This window comes from Rhinatrema bivittatum, chromosome 1 (assembly GCF_901001135.1).
Source record: "Rhinatrema bivittatum chromosome 1, aRhiBiv1.1, whole genome shotgun sequence".
Classification (NCBI taxonomy): Eukaryota; Metazoa; Chordata; class Amphibia; order Gymnophiona; family Rhinatrematidae; genus Rhinatrema; species Rhinatrema bivittatum.
In genome coordinates, this window is record NC_042615.1 from 281,339,527 (window position 1) to 281,360,686 (window position 21,160).

Sequence of the window (21,160 nt, forward strand, 5' to 3'; positions counted from 1 at the left end):
TAGAGGGCGAGGGGAGGAGGCCACAGTGGAATATGCTAGATAGGCTCATCCTCTCCACCAACCGCTCCCTGTCCCATAAGTACCACACATGGGCCACAGTTCTTATGGATTACTGGTGATATCACTCTTCAAGCAAGATCTCCACTTTGTATTATAAATAAATAAATAAATAAATAAATAAATCGAAAGCAGCATTAAAACTATGCGAATTCCTATACAGACTAAAATCGGCAAGGTTCCCACATTCACACAGTCAAATCAGAAGCTTCTTTACAAGCCCTTTCTACCAGGTCCCTTGCACTGAAATGACAGCATACTGCCAACCACACCACACGCAGGCTCCCGCAATCTTTCTAATGCAGCAAAAGATAAAATAAATCTTCATATAATATAAATAAATTCATTGTTATATATATATTTTTTCTCTGTTTCTTGGATTAACTATGTTCATTGTAAACCGCTAACTTGAAGCGATAGTTACTGTTCATTGTAAACCGGGGTGATATGTATATTATACAGGAACCTCCGGTATATAAATCCTTAAATAAATAAATAAATAAATAAATAAATAAATATCAGTTAATACACAGCAATACGAGGGTAAGAGCCATGTTATCTGCGAGAGACTCATCTGACTCAGAAAACGTTCTGCCGATTCTTTTGAAACCTGGCAGACCAACACGTATCGGAATTCTGACCCCCATCTGCCAAATTCTATTAAATAAAAGATTCTTTATGAGCAAAAAAAAAATGTAATCCTGAGCCAAACTTGGGATTTAGCATCAAAATGGGATAGAAGTCCCAGTAATGCAGGCTGTAGCTGCTCTGAAGTTTGTAAGCGTTCCCGGGATTTGTAAGTGTTGCTCGGGATTTGCAAGATATCAAAGCTGCGGGCCAGCCTTCTATTTGTGGCCATCACATTGTGGTGCAATTGAGCTGCCCCTCATGAGCTGGCAGAGACTGATGGGGTGCTGCCATAGCACAGCTCACAGAACCCTGTAGAGGGGAGAGTCAAGTATTCCTTACAGTGCCACCTAATGGCCAACTAAAAAGCAGCACTACAGGAATGTACTGCATGATCTACCAGAAACACACAATCAAAAGCAGGAAGGGCTGTCTGGGGAGGAGAAAAAGGGAGAGAGGACATGCATGGTGCTGCCAGAGGAAGAGAAGGCAAGACTAAGGTTGGGAAGGGGTGGGGGTGTCACAGAAAAATATAGATTGGACCTTTTGTTTCCTTATAGAAGGTGACAGATGGGAGCATTGGAAACCAAAGTCCTTCATTTGTACGCAGAGCAGATGTAGCAAAGGCAGAAATGCAAGTTTCTCCACACTACCCTGCCAAAATGTGCCTCAGCCCTGCATTAGGGGGCGAGACGTTAATTCAGCTTCCCCAAGCTTGTGCAATCTTTGGCCCACTCTGCTAAGATTACCAATGTTAGAGCAAAGGAATGCCGAATTATGATATGGTCTCCTGAGAACTGGACAGAAACCAACAACTTATTTCACAGGCTACCAAATGTTTCAGATGGTAATAAAGTTTGGTCACCACTGATCTGAGCAGCATTTTAACTAGTGATTTAAGCGTGAAAGGTTCTGTGGCGAAATAGGGATCTTTATACTTACAGAGATTTCTTATTTTTGCACTAAGCCCTTTGCTTCCCCAGTAAGACCTTGCCCCTGTAATCCATGAACTGATAGGCAGGTGACAGCCTAATTCCTGCTGTGCCCTGCAGTTTCTGGCAGCTAGGCCTACACAGGTTAATTTGCCATGTATTCCAAAGTGAGGCTTAGGATACATACTCCCCCAGTTTCCACAATAATAGGCTGTTTTGCCACTTGTCAGAAACCAGTGTCTTGGGCTATCACTGGTTGCACAATACCAGTTCTACTGGGGAACAGCCCAGAATTCACTGGAAGTTCTCAGTCTTGAATGGGAGCACAGAAGAACAAAATCTGATAACGCTATGTCTCAGTTCCACAAATCCTTATGAGGACCGCCTATCCTGACCCTCCCCCAATACGGACCAAGTAAAATGAAACGTTTAAATGTAGATCATGATGGCAGATAAAGGCCATACAGCCTATTCAGATCCACATCTCCTACTCCTGTCTCCCTCAGAGATCCTCTGGGCTTGTCCTATGCTCTCTTGCATTCTAGTTCTGCCCTTGTCTCCACCACTTTCACAGAGTGGCTTTCCATGCATCCACCACCCTTTCAATAAAGGAATATTTCTTTAGATTACTCCAGAGTCTATCCCCTTTCACCCTCATCCCATGACCCTTGCTCCAGAGCCTCCTTTCACTTGAAAGAGTCCCGTTTAGTGTGCACTTATTCCTCAGAAGTATTTAAATGTCTCTTTGTTATATCTCCCCTTCCTCCAGGATATACAATGCCCTGTTAAAAAAAAAACAATCTTCATACCCTTGTACATTTTTCACTTTTTCTTATGAAAAAAATACAAGTCACAATGCAATAAAGCAAGGAGTTTGTTTCGCTGATCAACACCATACACACAAACTCTTCCAGCACGTATTCCACTCCTCCCTTCCCACAGAAGCCTGCTCATCCCCACAAAAACAAATGAAAAACAAAACAGAGCCCAGTAAGCTGTAAGAGTGCTTCAAAGGGTTCAGTGGTGACTGACCAGTTGGTGGCAGCTAAGAAGCAAAAAGATATCAGCAGCATAATAAGACTGAACTGATCCGAATTGTGGAAACAGCCAAGGAAGGATGTAGGAATGCTAGAGTATGTCAGAGGTCAGAATTAAGTTTCACTTCTGCCTTCTGGACTCAACTTGCAAGAATTCAGTATTAGCATATATGAGATAAGATAATAGTACTAACCAACTGAAGCAGGCCAATTCAGTAAGAGGGGGGGGGGGGGGAGCCTATTGTGATAAGGATCTGCTATATTTTCATGGCTGTTCTTATTGACCTGGTCTAAAGCTACCTCATATTAAAGGGGTTAATGATCACTTGGGCAGCCACTTTAATATATCTTTCTCACCTCCTTTTCTTCTTCATGAGTTGGGAAGGGACGAGGGGGGGGGTGCCATGAGTGCTCCCTCCCTCCGCATGAGTTTCCTGTTACCAGGGAAACGCATGCGAGGGATGGAGCCCCCGCAGGGTCCTGTTAGCGCAAAATAGCTGTGGAAGGCCCCACGCTGCCCGTTTCTCATATTTTGTTCCCTGCTGCCACTGGAACCGGCAGTAGGCCTGCAAGGTGAGGAGGAACGGGGCTTAATCCAGATTTTCTCTTCAGCAGTTCTGTTTCATTTTTACCCTCTCTCTGTGTCTTTCCCTCTTACCTTATCTCAAACTCCTTGCACATTTTTTTTTCATCAGCCTATGTATCTAGAGCCAAACTCCCTTTCTTTCTTAGGAGAAAAAAAGTAAAAAAGAAATAGTGGAAAAACTGCTGGCTTTAAACCATGCTATCAGTTTAGATATGTCTGCATTTTGCTTTGCTTCTCTGGCGTGCAAATGAATTTTTATTTTAATGAGAAAATAAGTCTAGTTTTGATATTACTATGCACTGTTTAAGAATAAAAGTGTATTTATATGGAATGCATATATTAGTTTGGCAAAATCTAAATATTTTGAAAAATTTGAGACATGCACCCACCTCGGGTATACATTGGCATTTTGGTGCAAAGTCAATTTTGGGGTCAAGATCAAATAATTCTTTTCAAAATGTTTTTATACTGCCACTGTTTCATTAAAATAATGCATGTGTGAATACAAGAATCAGTTTTAGCTTGATAAGTATAACTGATTCTAGTTTTTGTCAGTGACAGGTCATTGCAACTATGTATGTGTATATGTCTGTGTACATATATGAATTTGTTTACTGCGGTAAAGCAAAATTGCTTACCTTGTAATAGGTGTTATCCCAGGACAGCAGGATGTAGTCCTCACATATGGGTGACGTCACTGAACGGAGCCCAGGCGGGAAAACTTTCTGTCAAAGTTTCTAGAAACTTTTGACTGGCCCCAGTGAGGCCACTGAGCATGCCCAGCATGCTATGATATTCTCTGCCACAGGTGTCTCTCTTCAGTCCAGTATGTAGCAAAAGCTTTAGCTAAAAGAATAATAAAAATAAAAAGGCCCAACTCCGCGGGGTGGCGGGTGGGTTCTGTGAGGACTACATCCTGCTGTCCTGGGATAACACCTATTACAAGGTAAGCAATTTTGCTTTATCCCAGGACAAGCAGGATGCTAGTCCTCACATATGGGTGATTAGCAAGCTAGAGGCTGAGTCATTTTGTGCTGAAGTATTGTTGATGAAATGAGTCAGCCGAGATCACAGCAGTTTGGTTGTAGTAGGAGTTGGGTTTAAGCTGGAAACAAGTTCTTTAAGACAGATTGTCCATAGGCTGAATCTTGTCGTCCTTGTTTGTCCAAACAGTAATGAGCTGCAAATGTGTGTAGAGAACTCCATGTTGCTGCTTTACATATGTCAAGTACTGGCACTGAACGATAGTGTGCAACTGAAGTTGACATTGCCCTAACTGCATGTGCCTTTACTCGCCCTTGGAGAGGAAGGCCTGCTTTCTCATAGCAAAACTGAATGCAATCTGCTAACCAGTTTGATAGAGTATGTTTACCCACTGCTTTACCTGGTTTGTTTGGGTCATAGGAAACAAAGAGTTGATTGGATTTCCTGTGAACTGCAGTGCGGTTTAAGTAAAAAGATAGAGTGCGTTTGCAATCTAATGTGTGTAAGGCCCTTTCTCCTTGGTGAGCATGAGGCCTTGGAAAGAAAGTGGGTAAAACTATAGATTGGTTTAAGTGAAATTCCATAACTACCTTAGGAAGGAATTTAGGATGAGTACGGAGAACCACTCTGTCATGTAAGAACTTAGTGTAGGGTTCATATGTGACAAGTGCTTGTAACTCACTAACTCTTCTAGCTGATGTAATGGCTATGAGGAAGATAGTCTTCCATGTAAGGAATTTTAGGTCACTGGAATCAATGGGTTCAAAAGGAGAACGCATGAGTCTAGTTAAAACCAAATTTAGATCCCATTGAGTGACTGGGTGTCTAATTGGTGGTTTAAGAAGAATTAAACCTCTCATAAACCATTTTATGAGAGGTTGTGTAGAAATCGGTGCATCTGATACCTGATTATGGTAAGCTGAAATTGCACTTAAATGTACCCTCACAGAGGAGGTTTGTAGACCAGATTCTGAAAGATGGTACAGGTAGTCCAATAAAGATTTTGTGGGGCAAGTGAAAGGATTGATGTCTTTTTGCCTGCACCACAAAGAGTATCTCTTCCATTTGGAAGCATAGTTCTTCCTTGTGGAAGGTTTACGTGAAGCTATAAGAACTTGGGAAATGTTAGCTGAAAGATTGAGTGGTTGTAAGATCAAGCTTTCAACATCCAAGCTGCCAGTGACAGGGATTGAAGGTTGGGATGTCGCAACCGACCCTTATCCTGAGTTATGAGAGTGGGAGCTACTCCCAGGCGAATGGGATCCCTGACTGAGAGGTCTAGAAGTGTGGGAAACCATACTTGTCGAGGCCAATATGGGGCTATGAGTATCATTGTCCCCTGGTCCTGTTGTAGCTTCACTAGAGTTTTGGTTATGAGTGGTATCGGAGGATACACATATAATAGGCCTGAGTTCCAAGGGCGAGCAAAGGCGTCCTTGGATGGCCTGTTGTTCAGGTTGTATAGGCAACAGTAGTTGTCCACTTTGTGATTCAGATGTGTTGCAAAGAGGTCTACTGTTGGTTGTCCCCAACGATGAAATATCTTGGTCACTACTTTATTTATTTTTATTTATTTAGAAACTTTTATATACCGGTATTAGTGGGGACATCATACCGGTATATAAAAGAGCGTAGTTGGGATCTAGTGACCATTCGTGTGGTTTGAATTGACGACTGAGTCTGTCCGCCACTACATTGTGAATGCCTGCTAGGTAAGTGGCCTTGAGAAGTATGGAGTTGTTCAAGGCCCAACCCCATATCTGAGCTGCCTCTTGACAGAGGAGGTACGAGCCTGTCCCTCCCTGTTGTTGATGTACCACATGGCTACTGTGTTGTCTGTTTGGATCAGCACAGTCTTGTTTGTAAGGCAGTCCTTGAAGGCATGAAGAGCATAACGTATAGCTCGAAGTTCCAGGAAATTGATTTGAAATGTTGCTTCGAGCTTTGTCCATGTTCCTTGTGTTTGGAGAGTCCCTATGTGAGCTCCCCAACCCAAGGTGGATGCATCTGTAGTCAGAGTTACTTGTGGGACCGGTTGTTGAAAGGGTAAGCCCTTGCACAAATTGTCCTTGTTCACCCACCAAAGTAGAGAAGAGCGTAGTTGGTGGGTTACTTGAATTGGAGAATAAAGTGGTTGAATGGCTTGGATCCATTGTGATCTTAGAGTCCATTGAGTTACCCTCATGGCTAGTCTTGCCATAGGAGTGACATGAACTGTGGAGGCCATGTGGCCTAGTAACGTGAGAAACTGATGTGCTGTTGCTTGTTTCTTGGAGTGAATCGAGCTTGCTAGTAGAGACAGTGTGTTTGCTCGATCTTCTGGTAGAAATGCCTTTGAGAGGTTGGTGTTTAAATCCGCTCCTATGAATTGAAGCAGGTGAGAAGGAGTGAGATGGGACTTTGGATAATTGATGAGAAATCCCATGGAGTGCAGTAGAGCAATAGTTTTGTTGAGAGACTGTATTGCTCCTTGTTGAGATTGGCTTCTGATGAGCCAATCGTCTAGATATGGGAAAACATGTACACTTTGCTTGTGTAGGTGTGCTGTTATTACTGCCAGACATTTTGTGAACACTCTGGGAGCAGAAGCTAGTCCGAATGGCAGTACTTTGTATTGGTAATGATGAATGCCCACCTTGAAGCGTAGGTGTTTTCGATGAGGAGGGTATATTGGTATATGGGCATAAGCATCTTGAAGATCCAGAGAACAGAGCCAATCCCCTGCTTGAAGAAGTGGGAGCATTGTGCCTAGGGAAACCATCCTGAACTTTTCTTTTCTTAGAAATTTGTTGAGATTTCTGAGGTCTAGGATGGGTCGTAGGCCTCCAGTTTTCTTTGGAATGAGGAAATATCTGGAGTAGAATCCTCTGCCCTGCTGAGACCTGGGCACTGGTTGAATGGCCCTGGCTGTCAGAAGGGTGGATAATTCTATTTGTAGCTGATTTGGGAATTTTGATGTGGGTAGGAAGTTGGTGGGAATTCTGGAGGAATTGAGAGAAAATTTAGTTTGTAGCCGTGAGCTACAATGGAAAGTACCCATTGGTCCGTTGTTATCCTTTCCCAGTTGTTGTGGAAAAGGGAAATTCTTCCTCCCACTGGTATGTTTTGATTGGGGTTTTGGAGGTTGGGTCTGATCCCTGGATCTGTGTTCAAAAACCCGTAGCTGGACCCGTCTGTGGAGGAGGCTGGGTACGGGCTGGTCTTGGTTGCCTGGCTTGAGAACGCTGGGTAGGTCTAGAAGGTCTAGTTCTCGTAGGTTGATTGTAGTACCTCCTTGGCCTGTAGTATGGACATCTAGGTTCCCTACGTGGGAAACGTCTAGGGGCCTGGGTGGTTGGTTCTTGAGGTAATTGTGACAATTGCCTTAAGGTCTCTGTGTGATCCTTAAGTTGCTGGACGGCATCTTGCACTTTTTCCCCAAATAAATTGTCTCCACGGCATGGCAGATCTACAAGTTTGTCCTGTACTTCAGGCCTGAGATCTGACGCTTTTAACCAGGCCCATCTTCGAGCAGTGATGCCCGCTGCTGCTGTTCTTGAGGCTGTGTCAAAGTTGTCATAAGCAGCCCTAACCTCATGTTTCCCAGCTTCTAGGCCCTTGGCAATGATTGATTGTGCAGACTCTTGAAACTGCTCTGGAAGAGAATTCGTGAAATGCTCCATCTGCTTCCAGAGATCCCTTTGGTACTGTGTCATGTACAGTTGGTAAGCAGAGATTCTGGAAGATAAAAGTGCACTTTGGTACACTTTCTTTCCCAAAGAGTCCAGAAAACGATGATCTTTTCCTGGGGGAGCTGATGAATGTGGACGTACCCTTTTAGATTTTTTCTGGGCAGATTCCACTACCACAGATTGATGTGGTAACTGTGTTTTTGAAAACCTGGTGCCTGCTGCACTAGGTAAGTGGTATCTACCCTTTTATTCACTGCTGGGACCGTACATGGGTGTTCCCACACTCGTTGTTGTAGGTCCAACAGAACTTCGTGGATGGGAATAGCCAAAACTTGTTTTGGTGGGTCCACAAATTGTAATACCTCTAAGGTATGCTGTCTTGAATCATCTTCAGTGGAAAGTTTGAATGGAATTGTATCCGCCATCTCTTGGACAAAACTTGAAAAGGATAAGTCCTCAGGTGGGGATCTTTTTCTTACTTCAGGTGGTGATGGTTCTGACATGAACTCTTCTGAAGATGTCTCAGATTGTTGCTCATCCCAAGAGTCATCTTCATCTGGATGTTGATATGGAGTTCTTGGGATTGTTTTAGTAGGAATACCTGATGGTCCAGGTAATGGGTCCTCGATGGAGATTATTGGAGGATTTATGTCCATCCGTTTTTGAGGAGTTTTATCAACAACTTTTTGATATTTTTGTGAAAGTCGTCGAAAAAGTGCCAATTCCTGGGCCTCAGTATCTTCCTGCTCTGTAACTGTCGAGGGAAGGATGGGTGTCCTCGAAGTAGATGTCGAGTGTAATGCTCTCGGTGTCGATTCCGTCGACGGTGGTAACATTACAGCCGGGATTTGGGCGTATATCGACGTCGATGACGTGATTATTTTTGGTGTCGACGTCGATTGAGCCGTCGGAGCCAAAATTGACCCCGGCATCGGTGTAGTCACCGGCATCGGCAAATTTGCCGGCATCGATGTGGAGAACATCGGCATCGACAATGAAGTCGGTATGGTAAGTTGTTCCTTCAGAGCCTGTGAAATCGCTTGACGGATTAATTCCGACAATTCCGGCCGCACAACCGTTGGGAGCAGAGCGGGTTGAGGGGCGGTGGCGTAGGCTGAAGCACAATTTCCTTACACGTACCTTGTGGTGGCTCTGGTGTCGATATCGGAGTGGAGGTAGGCCGAGGCGTTATTGACTCAGAGGTTTCCTGATTTTTAGGCCGCTTCGCTGTCGAGGGTTCCTGGGAAGCCGAGTCGGACAACGAGGGGCTTCGATGATGGTGTTGATGTTTCGACTTTGATTTTTCTATCGATTTCGTCGACGTCGAGGAAGATGAAGGGGACGAGTGGTCTCCCGAAGGTCCCGGTTGAGGTTTTTTAAGTATTACCCTCTTAGTCGCCCCAGCCGGAGACGACTTCGACGACCTGCGATGTGGAAGGAATGAGTTGCAGGCTGAATAGATGTTCCATCTTTTCAAGCCTGATTTCCTAGTTTTTGGAGTCATCTCCGCGCACTGTGGACAGTTATGGACATCATGTTTATCTCCTAAACATATCACACATTCCGTTGTGCGGGTCTGTAAGAGACATTTTTCTCATACACACAGGGCATTTTTTAAATCCTGTGGACATTGTGAAATCGACGGCCGTCGATCCGACTGAGAGAATTAAAATATCTCCGAAATCAAATTTTTGACTGGGTTACTTACCGGCCGGCAAGAACAAACCCCGAGAGATTTCTGTGACAGAGAATTTCAAATTTACGACTATTAAGTCGAATAACAGTTGAGGTAAACTCAACGGCTCCGGATCCGCGATGCTAGCTGCAGCGAGGAAAAAACGAAGACTGAAGAGAGACACCTGTGGCAGAGAATATCATAGCATGCTGGGCATGCTCAGTGGCCTCACTGGGGCCAGTCAAAAGTTTCTAGAAACTTTGACAGAAAGTTTTCCCACCTGGGCTCCGTTCAGTGACGTCACCCATATGTGAGGACTAGCATCCTGCTTGTCCTGGGATAAATAATTTTATTGCACAGAACTATTAGAATCCTGTTTTGATTTTATTTGCTGGTCTTAAAGATAAGAATTGTGTGCACTATTCTGGCACTTACCCAAGTATACTCAATTTTCCTTTTGAGTAAATTATGCATAACTGACAATGAAACTGTATACATTTTTAAATAGTTTAGACAGCAAAGGTTAATTTTATTTCATTTAAAAGTTTTTCTTTTTCTTTCCAGTGATAAACGTATGATGTCACTTCCACGGATTTGTACTAAATGGGAAAAGCATTCTGGGAAATGTTTTTCCTCTTTCTTAAATTAAGTGAGTAGCGTGATTTATTTGAAGACTGTTTTTTTTTTTTTAAATTATTATTATTATTAATATTATTATTATTAAGCAGCATGATAAGAACATAAGAACATAAGAAATTGCCATGCTGGGTCAGACCAAGGGTCCATCAAGCCCAGCATCCTGTTTCCAACAGAGGCCAAACCAGGCCACAAGAACCTGGCAATTACCCAAACACCTAGAAGATCCCATGCTACTGATGCAATTAATAGCAGTGACTATTCCCTAAGTAAACTTGATTAATAGCAGTTAATGGACTTCTCTTCCAAGAACTTATCCAAACCTTTTTTGAACCCAGCTACACTAACTGCACTAACCACATCCTCTGGCAACAAATTCCAGAGATTTATTGTGCGTTGAGTGAAAAAGAATTTTCTCCGATTAGTCTTAAATGTGCTACTTGCTAACTTCATGGAATGCCCCCTAGTCCTTCTATTATTCGAAAGTGTAAATAACCGAGTCACATCTACTCGTTCAAGACCTCTCATGATCTTAAAGACCTCTATGATATCCCCCCTCAGCCGTTCTTCTCCAAGCTGAACAGCCCTAACCTCTTCAGTCTTTCCTCATAGGGGAGCTGTTCCATCCCCTTTATCATTTTGGTTGCCCTTCTCTGTACCTTCTCCATTGCAACTATATCTTTTTTGAGATACGGCGACCAGAATTGTACACAGTATTCAAGGTGTGGTCTCACCATGGAGCGATATAGAGGCATTATGACATTTTCCGTTTTATTAACCATTCCCTTCCTAATAATTCCTAACATTTTATTTGCTTTTTTGACTGCTGCAGCACACTGAGCTGACGATTTCAATGTATTATCTACTATGACGCCTAGATCTTTCTTGGGGGTAGCTCCTAATATGGAACCTAACATCGTGTAACTACAGCTAGGGTTATTTTTCCCTATATGCAACACCTTGCACTTGTCCACATTAAATTTCATCTGCCATTTGGATGCCAAATCTTCCAGTCTTGCAAGGTCCTCCTGTAATGTATCACAGTCTGCTTGTGATTTAACTACTCTGAATAATTTTGTATCATCTGCAAATTTGATAACGTCACTCATCGTATTCCTTTCTAGATCATTGATATATATATTGAAAAGCACGGTCCAAGTACAGATCCCTGAGGCACTCCACTGTTTACCCTTTTCCACTGAGAAAATTGACCATTTAGTCCTACTCTCTGTTTCCTGTCTTTTAACCAGTTTGTAATCCACGAAAGGACATCGCCTCCTATCCCATGACTTTTTAGTTTTCGTAGAAGCCTCTCATGAGGGACTTTGTCAAACGCCTTCTGAAAATCCAAATACACTACATCTACCGGTTCACCTTTATCCACATGTTTATTAACCCCTTCAAAAAAATGAAGCAGGTTTGTTAGGCAAGACTTCCCTTGGGTAAATCCATGTTGACTGTGTCCCATTAAATCATGTCTTTCTATATGCTCTACAATTTTGATCTTGAGGATAGTTTCCACTATTTTCCCGGCACTGAAGTTAGGCTCACTGGTCTATAGTTACCCGGATCACCCCTGGAGCCTTTTTTAAATATTGGGGTTACATTGGCCACCCTCCAGTCTTCAGGTACAATGGATGATTTTAATGATAGGTTACAAATTTTAACTAATAGGTCAGAAATTTCATTTTTGAGTTCCTTTAGTACCCTGGGATGCATACCATCCGGTCCAGGTGACTTGCTACTCTTTAGTTTGTCAATCTGGCCTACTACATCTTCCAGGTTGACAGTGATTTCGTTCAGTTCGTCTGACTCATCACCCCTGAAAACCAACTCTGGAACTGGTATCTCCCCAACATCCTCACTAGTAAACACGGAAGCAAAGAATTCATTTAGTCTTTCTGCAATGGCCTTATCTTCCCTAAGAGCCCCTTTAACCCCTCGGTCATCTAATGGTCCAACCGACTCCCTCACAGGTTTCTTGCTTTGGATATATTTAAAAAAGTTTTTATTATGAGTTTTTGCCTCTATGGCCAACTTCATTTCAAATTCTCTCTTCGCTTGTTTTATCAATGTTTTACACTTAACTTGACAATGCTTATGTTTTATCCTATTTTCTTCAGATGGATCTTTCTTCCAATTTTTGAAGTATGATTTTTTGGCTAAAATAGCCTCTTTCACTTCACCTTTTAACCATGACGGTAATCGTTTTGCCTTCCTTCCACCTTTCTTAATGCGTGGAATACATATGGACTGCGCCTCTAGGATTGTATTTTTAAACAATGTCCAAGCCTGTTGAACACTTTTAACCTTTGCAGCTGCACCTTTCAGTTTTTTTCTGACTATTTTCCTCATTTTATCAAAGTTTCCCTTTTGAAAGTTTAGTGTTAGAGCTGCAGATTTACTTATTGTCCCCCTACCAGTTATTAGTTTAAATTTGATCATGTTATGATCACTGTTGCCAAGTGGCCCCACCACCGTTACCTCTCTCACCAAATCCTGTGTTCCACTAAGAATTAAATCTAAAATAGCTCCCTCTCTTGTTGGTTCCTGAACCAATTGCTCCATGAAACAATCATTTATTACATTATTATTTATTACATTATCTGTTAATGAATGTAGGAGTTTCTGTAAGGATTACTCAGAACCTGAAATATTTTTTAATTTTGCAGATGAGTGAATAACTATTATGTGCCCAGATATAAACACAGAAAAACATGTGTTTTTATATAGATATATTTGAAAATAGTTTGTAACATTTCAGATGGCACCTTCTCTCTAAAGCAGAGCTTCCCAAACTTTAGCCCATTGTGACCTCATTTTAGCATTTAAAAATTCACACACCCCAGAACTCAACCAAGACAAATTAGAAGGGTGGAGTCCCCCTAACAATTACTCCTAATCGCCCCTCTTTCAACCTCTGCTCCATTCACCTCCCCAGCCCATCTCCTCTACCTTCTCCAACCCTTTCACATCTCTCAGTTGTCATCCCTGCCTCTCACCTCACTTCATCCTATATCTCCTCTCTTACCCCCAGCCTCCTCTCCAACTCTTCTCTCACATGGTCTCTCTCAGACTCTTACATCCCCCCCATTTGATTCTTTTGTCATTTCAAAAATATGGAACTCTTTACCAGACTACCTAAGCTCAATCAGTGACTCCAAATCGTTCAAAATGAACTCAAAACTTGGTTATTTAGACAAACATTCACAGACGAAGTTGGGTATCCCAATCCCATCTGATCAGAATACTACCCCTCAGCCTGCATTAACTAATATCTTTCCACCCCTTTTTCTTTTCTCATTAACCCTCTTACTTTAACTGTGTCCTATTTTATTTTTTGCCCCCCCCCCGCGTCTCGAGAACCCTTCCTTCCCTCTACCTCACCTCACCTTTGAAATCCTCTCATTAACACACCACCTGCGCGATGTTACATTTAAATTATGTCTTTATATGCTTAGCTTTATATGTTTCACACTTCATAAAGCCTATTCAGGTCGTATGCCTTCATACATGTTTACATACTATCGCTCCTTGCCTAAATGTAACTAGTTGTTTGTACTCGGTTTAATATGTTATACGAATGTGTTATATGTATTAAGTTGTTGAAATGTAAACCGGAGTGAAGGCTGACTGCTATACTTCAGTATATAAAAAAAGTCTAAATAAAATAAATAAATTTCCCCCCTGCCTTACCCTCCACAGCCAGTTTCTCTACCTTCTCCAACTCTCAAATACCTCCTGCCTCTCGTCCCTCCCTTCAAACATTTTTCTTTTGAGTAGGTTCAGTGGTGGGTGAGGAGAGAGACAAGCAGTGACAATCTCCATTGGCCCATGCACATTCAGGTCTCCCCTCTCCTCATGAATTGTCCCAAGCATGATGGTGATCTGTAAGTGGCAACAGTGTTACTAACGAAAGTCAGCATGGGGCCTGTGGGTTAGTGCAAGCTCACAGGCCCTGTAGCAGCCTTGATCCCTCCTCATGCAGGGCTTCCTGTTACCACAGAAACTCACGCAAGGGGTACTGCCACTCCAGCACTTGTGAGCGCATACCGGCTCGTAGGCTCCGCGTTGACTTCCACTATTAATGCTGCTGCTGCTGTTTGACAAGGGCTGCCATTTGAGGTACTTGTGACACTAGCTCAGAGCTTTCCAAACTTTTCATGTTGGTGACACACTTTTTAGACAAACATAATCTCGTGACACAGTAATTCAGTCTACTAGCAAACCAGAGGTTAAAGGTTAAACGAACAAAATGTATTTAGACAATTTATGTATGTTTCCTTAAATAGATACATAATAAAATGTTTCACAGCACAACCTATCTTGTGAAAACCTTTCATTTATATTAAATATATATAATATTCCAAGATAAATGTTATTGTTATAATTTATGAATAACAATAATAAAACAAAGTTATTGTGTTATTCAATTTACCTCTTTAATGAGATATGAGCTTGATGGGATGAACACAGCTTTTGAATATTTGGTGGTGTTAATAAAAAAGTCCAAAGGGTCTTCTGCATAATTTTAAAAAGCTGGCCAGTTTCACACTATAAAATTATTTGATAGCCTCATTCAACTAATTCTATATGGCTGTGAGAGTGAAGTCTGGAATTTATAGGAAGGGACAGAATGTCAATATAAATCCTGCACCTCCAGTTCTCTAACTCTGTGCATCCACTGAAATTCCCCCAAACAATGGAGCTTGGATGTTTCCCTTACAGCTCATCATACTAAAAGATATTTTCAAATGCTGGTGTCACCTCACAGTAACAGCAGCACAAACACCTTCCACTGCCAGGCACATTGTGAACTAAAATAAAACCTCGCAAAAAAGACACTCAAAATCTATACTGCAATCCCATCATAACATAACAGTAATAACACCAAGGACTCAAACAACAATAACCCTACCTGTGAAAAAGCAAGGGTAAATATTACACTGGGTCCTAGAATACCAATACACCACCTATTGAGGAAACAAAACAAACCCGATTGCTATAGATCCCTATGCTAGCAGAATCTCTCATCATGGTCACACACACAGAGCAGAGACAGACCCTCACCAAATACAGAATACAAAATAAAGGAGCACAAATTAGACAAAAACTGAAATGGAAACTCCAAGAAGCCAGACTCTGTGTATTAACAATGGAAAAACAGAACCACCATTCCTCATAAAACAAACAGAATCAAGAAACATAAAGCAGTTATAATAGTAAAACCATACTAATAAAAGAATATTTTAAAACTACTGATAAATAGAATTTCTATTAATTAAATCATATACATTTTTTTACAATTTCCCAGAGGTTATCCTCTCTCACACAGACTCACATGTCCATTCTCTCTCACACATACACTGTCACATACATACACATTCATGCTCTTATACCCACCATAACCTCTCGCTCTCACAGACACTGACACTCTCAGGCTCTAAGACACTCTCTCCCCCTCCACACACACCCCACACACAAACTCTTACTCCCCTGGATTTTCTCATACACACTCTCTCTGGCTCCCTCACATACACACAAACACACACACCCAGGCAAGTTCCCAGTCATTCTCACACACTAAAACTGACCCCCAGGCAGGCTCCCATTCATTTTCACACCACTCCCTCACCATCCCCCAGGCAGGCACCCATCCATTCACACACATACACCCCCAGGCAGGCACCCATTCATACACATGCACACACTAAAGGCAGACCCCCTCTCTTTCTTTTGCCAGCAACCTCGGAGCCTCTCTCATTCCTCTGCTGCCACTGATGCCACATGGCTATTGGGGAGGCGCTGATTGCTGCTATTGGCACTGAAGCCCATTCTGCTGCCTCCTCTGTGCAGGCCCTGTGGGTTTCCAGTTCCTCCATGTTGATCTCGTACATTGTGAGATCCGCATAGAGAAAGTGCTACTCTTGACATTAACAAAGATTACATGTGCCAATCAGTAAAAAGTAATTTCTTTTTTTTTTTTACCTTTGCTGTCTGATCTTAGTTTTCTAATTGGTTGGTCCCAGGCTTTTTTGTTCCACCTCCCCTTTCTTATTTTTTTGCCAATTCATTTCATATTGTCTTTTTTTCTATTTCTTTTCTCTCCATCTATCTTCTTCCCTCAAACATACAGTCAGGTTCTCATTCTCACATGCTTTTTCTCTCTCTCTCTCACATGCTCTCTCTCTCATACAATCATTCATACACAGTCTCTCTCTTGCACATGCTCTCTGACTCTCACACACCCAGGCTCTCTCTCATTCCCACATGCTGTCTTGCTCATGCACAGGCTCTCACTGTCACATGCTGTCTCTCTCTCACACACACACAGGCTCTCACATGCTGTCTCTGCAAACATTGAGATCCTCACTCCCACACCCAATCTCTCAACTCACACAGGCACCCAATCTCTCAACTCAGCTAATACACGCACTCTACGGGCCCTCAGCCTCTCTCTTACCTCTAGGCCTCCTCTTCACGGGTCGCTGCAGGATCGGCTCTGCAGCGGCCCTGATCTTCTCGGGCCGATCTGATCCGCGGTGGGGGCCCTGCTACCGGGCCTCTTCTCGCCCGCTGCAACAACGCGGCTCCTCTTCTGCACGCGGCTGCTTCATCTCCTTCCTGCCCGAGCGGCTCCGGCAACATTTTTCTTCCGGGGCCGCGTGGGCAGGAAGGAGGCGGAGCACCTGCACGTTTAGACGTGCCCTTTTTCTTCGGGCCGTGGTGACGTGAACTCACCACGGCCTTACCGATCTTCCGGCTGTGTGTCTGCGGCACACAGCACAACGATTCTTCGCTGCTCAGCCGCCAGTGGGATGAGCTCCACCGGCGGCCGCATTGGCTCCCACTTGCCAGTGTGTCACGTGCACCGGGCTTGCGCGACACACCGGCACACCTCAGGCGACACACCAAAGTGTCGCGACACACACTTTGGAAAGCTCTGTTCTTCAAGTTTGCTCAGTTCTTTTTAAGCTGTTATTATCTTTCTATTCCTTTACCAGTCTGTCTCCATAAAATACCCCTCAAAGCACCCTTATATTCCCCATTGTGCTCCAAGCTCCAATATCAATGGTATCCATCCTGTGTCTATGGATGGTCCCATGGAGGCCCAACCCACGGAGCAATGAGTTAGGCTAGAACTCTTACCTGTCAAAGGGGTGGAGCCTCTTGCTAGTCATGTTAGCTATATCATTTGCTTCTCTGTTTATATAATTTTTAAGATAACATTTTTATCTTTATCACTAAAAACATATTGTTCATTACCAAGCTTGGATAAAATTCAGCACCATTAGTTGATGTGAAACTAATTTCAATGCACCAATAATATACTTTATCTATTCAAGAACTGTGTTTGTTGCATTTCCCGCTCCTCGGGTTATGCATTATCTTTTCTCCATAATAAAGTCTCTCTCACAGCTGTGTCCTAACTCGTCGAGACCACGCCATCTACTGTGAGGCCCACGGGGCTCCTCCCTGTGGGCGGAGATATCTTTCATCTCGGCCCGGGATTCACAACTTTTTCAAAACCATAGCAAAATCCAGAATGAGAGGGATCTTAACTGAACGAGGAAGAACACCCCGGCTTCTCAAAAACCCTCCAAACCCACACAAAAGTCAAGGAAGTGGCAATCAATGCAGAGGAATAACTACGCTTTAATAGGCGAGCCCTCTCAAGACAGAACAGAGTTGGATCCTCATGACGAACCAGTCCCTGCTGAAACAGATTCATCTGCGGCGGAAGATGAAGGGAGGCCTCCACTAGGAGTCGTCACAAATCTGCATACCACGGGTGCCTGAGCCAATCCGGCGCCATCAGGAGTACTAGCCCCCTGTGGCCTTTGATCTTGCGAATTATTCTGCCCAGCAAGGGTCACAGAGGAAAGGCATAAAGCAATCTGTCTTCCAGCCAAACCTGTACGAGAGTGTCTATTCCCAGGGACCACGGATCTCTCCTGCGACTGTAGAAGAGAGGAACCTTCGCATTTCGAGAAGTCACCAGCAGGTCTAGCAACCTAAGGCCCCAGCGATCCACAATCAGCTGAAACACCTCGGCTTACAACACCCACTCTCCTGGGTCAAGGCTCTCCCTGCTGAGAAAGTCTGCTCTTACATTGTCTCTTCCTGCAATGTGAGAGGCCGAGATCATCTGCAGATGACATTCCGCCCATTCCATCAGCTGGTCTATTTTCTGCCACACTTGCTGGCTCTTGGTTCCTGGCTGGTGATTGATACAGGCCACTGCTGTCGCGTTGTCCGACATCATGCGACCCGCTTGATTCCGTAGCCTGTGGCTGAACTGCAAGCATACCAGCCATACTGCCCGGGCCTCCAGGCAATTATGTTCCAGCAAGACTCTTCAGCATTCCAGTGCCCCTGGGCCAATAACTCCAGACAGCAAGACCCCCCCCCAACCATGGAGACTTTTATCCATCATGAGTGCCGGAGAGGACAAGGGACCTCCCTTTCTCAGATGATCCTCCTGCAACCACCATTGGAGGCGGGAAAAGATTTCCAGCGACAAGGGGAGCCAAACCACATAATCCTGAGACTATATGTTCCGACAAGATAGCAGAGCGCACTAAAGAGGACGCATATGCGCCCTTGCCCACGGCACCACTTCCAGGGTAGCTGCCATCAAGCCAAGTACCTGTAGCTAGAACCACACCTTTGGGCGTATGGTGTTCATCAACTGATGCACTTGAGACATCAATCTCTGGAACCGAACTTCTGGTAGGAAAACTCTGTCCTGTCCTGTGTCAACTGGACCCCCAGATGCTCCAAGGACTAGGATGGCCGAAGATTGCTCTTGGTCAGGTTCACCACCCAACCGAGCTCCTGCAACAAGGAGATCACCTTATATGTCACCAGGCGGCTCTCTTCCTGAAACTTGGCTTGAATCAGCCAATCGTCCAAATACGGGTGCACCAGAATTCCTTCTTTTCACAAGGCCACCGCTACCACCACCATAATCTTGGAAAATGTTCTGGGAATGGTGGCTAGACCAAAAGGCAGGGCCCAAACTGATAACAGCGCCCCAACACCGCAAAGCGCAGACAGTGTGGGTGTTCCAATCAGATGGGTATATGAAGGCAAGCCTCTGACAGATCCAAGGAGGTCAGAAATTCCCCTGACTACACCGCCATTATTACAGAGCGTAAGGTTTCCATTCAAAAATGAGTTACCTTCAAGTGATGGTTGACCCTCTTGAGATCCAAGATGGGATGAAAGGAGCCCTCCTTCTTGGGCACAACAAAATAAATGGAATATCGCCCCATACTTCTTCTATCATGTACATCCTTCAAATCTGCTCCTCCCTCTACGGTGATAGTCGTCCGCTTAGACACAGCACATATCAAAGTATCCACTTTGGGAAAATGTAAATGCTCTCACACAGCTGGATCCAGGGGGTACAGACCTTCAAATGTCCAACCCCCTTTAAAGGAAAATTAGTTTCTTACCTGATAATTTTCGTTCCTGTAGTACCAAGGATCAGTCCAGGACACCTGGGTTGTGACTCCGCACCAGTAGATGGAGACAGATTAAAACTTGTGGGCGGAGCCATATATAAGCCCCTGTGCCAGTCACAGCCCCTCAGTCATACGTAATGTCAAAGTAGAAAAATTCAAAAGCCAACATAGCTAACCATAGAAACTTACTAAGTAAAATAACTCCAACACCCCTACAGGAAAAACAGACTCTCCAACCGGGAGAGCGAACAAAAGAAGGGGTCAGCGTATTAAAAAACAACAATGAGCGGACTCTCCATTACTATAGCGCCACACTGCGGGCGGGATCCTGGACTGATCCTTGGTACTACAGGAACGAAATTATCAGGTAAGAAACTAATTTTCCTTTCCCTGTACGTACCAGGATCAGTCCAGGACACCTGGGATGTACCAGAGCTAAGTTATCGAGGGTGGGAAGCAGAGAGTCCCGCTCGGAGTACCCTCTCTCCAAATCCCCCAGCATCAGTAGCTTGAACATCCAATCGGTAATGTTTAATGAAGGTATGCAACGATTTCCAGGTAGCCGCCCTGCAAATCTCTTGAGACGACACCTGAGAAGATTCCGCCCAGGACGCCGCATGAGATCTCGTCGAATGAGCTCGAAGACCCACTGGCGGTGTTTTACCGCGCAGAATGTACGCGGAACCAATGGCCTCCTTGAGCCAACGGGCGATCGTTGTGCGGGACGCCGCAGAACCTTTCTTCGGACCCGACGTCAACACAAACAGATGATCCGTTAAACGAAAAGAATTTGTGACCTCTAGATAGCGAAGAAGAGACCCTCCGCACATCTAGTTTTCTCAAATCCCTCAACTTCGGGTCGGAAGAATCACCAACCGCGAAAGCGGGAAGTTCAATCGATTGATTCAAATGAAAAGCCGATACGACCTTAGGCAAGAAAGAGGGAACGGTCCGCAAGGAAACCCCTGAATCAGAAAAACGCAAGAAGGGCTCTCTGCAGGATAGAGCTTGCAACTCAGAAACCCGGCGAGCCGAAGCAATGGCTACCAGGAATACAGTCTTTAACGTGAGATCTTTGATCGTAGAATGCTTCAGAGGCTCAAAAGGAGCTGAGCATAAGGACGAGAGCACCCATGTGAGGTTCCAAGAAGGACAAGGGAGCCGCAAAGGAGGACGGAGGTGTTTCGCTCCCCGAAGGAAACGGGAGATATCCGGGTGGAGAGCCAGGGAGACTCCCCGAATCTTACCACGCAAACAACCAAGCGCCGCGACTTGGACCCGTAGGGAACTGCACGCTAAGCCTTTGGCCAGCCCAGCCTGGAGAAAAGCCAAAATATCGGGAATAGCAGCGGAAGTGGGACTAAGACCCCCGCTCCACGCACCACTCCTCAAAGACTACCCAGACTCGAACATAAGCCAGAGACGTGGATTGTTTTCTGGATCTCAGCAACGTAGCAAACTACCGCGTCCGAGTAACCTTTTTGC

At 44.2% G+C, this 21,160-nt stretch overlaps 1 protein-coding gene across 2 annotated transcripts in view; it reads right to left on the reverse strand.

Moving 5' to 3' along the window:
* The window catches only part of LOC115087953 (nucleophosmin-like), a 210,587-nt gene that overhangs the window by 142,399 nt on the left and 47,028 nt on the right, over window positions 1-21,160 (reverse strand). The window lies entirely within an intron of this gene.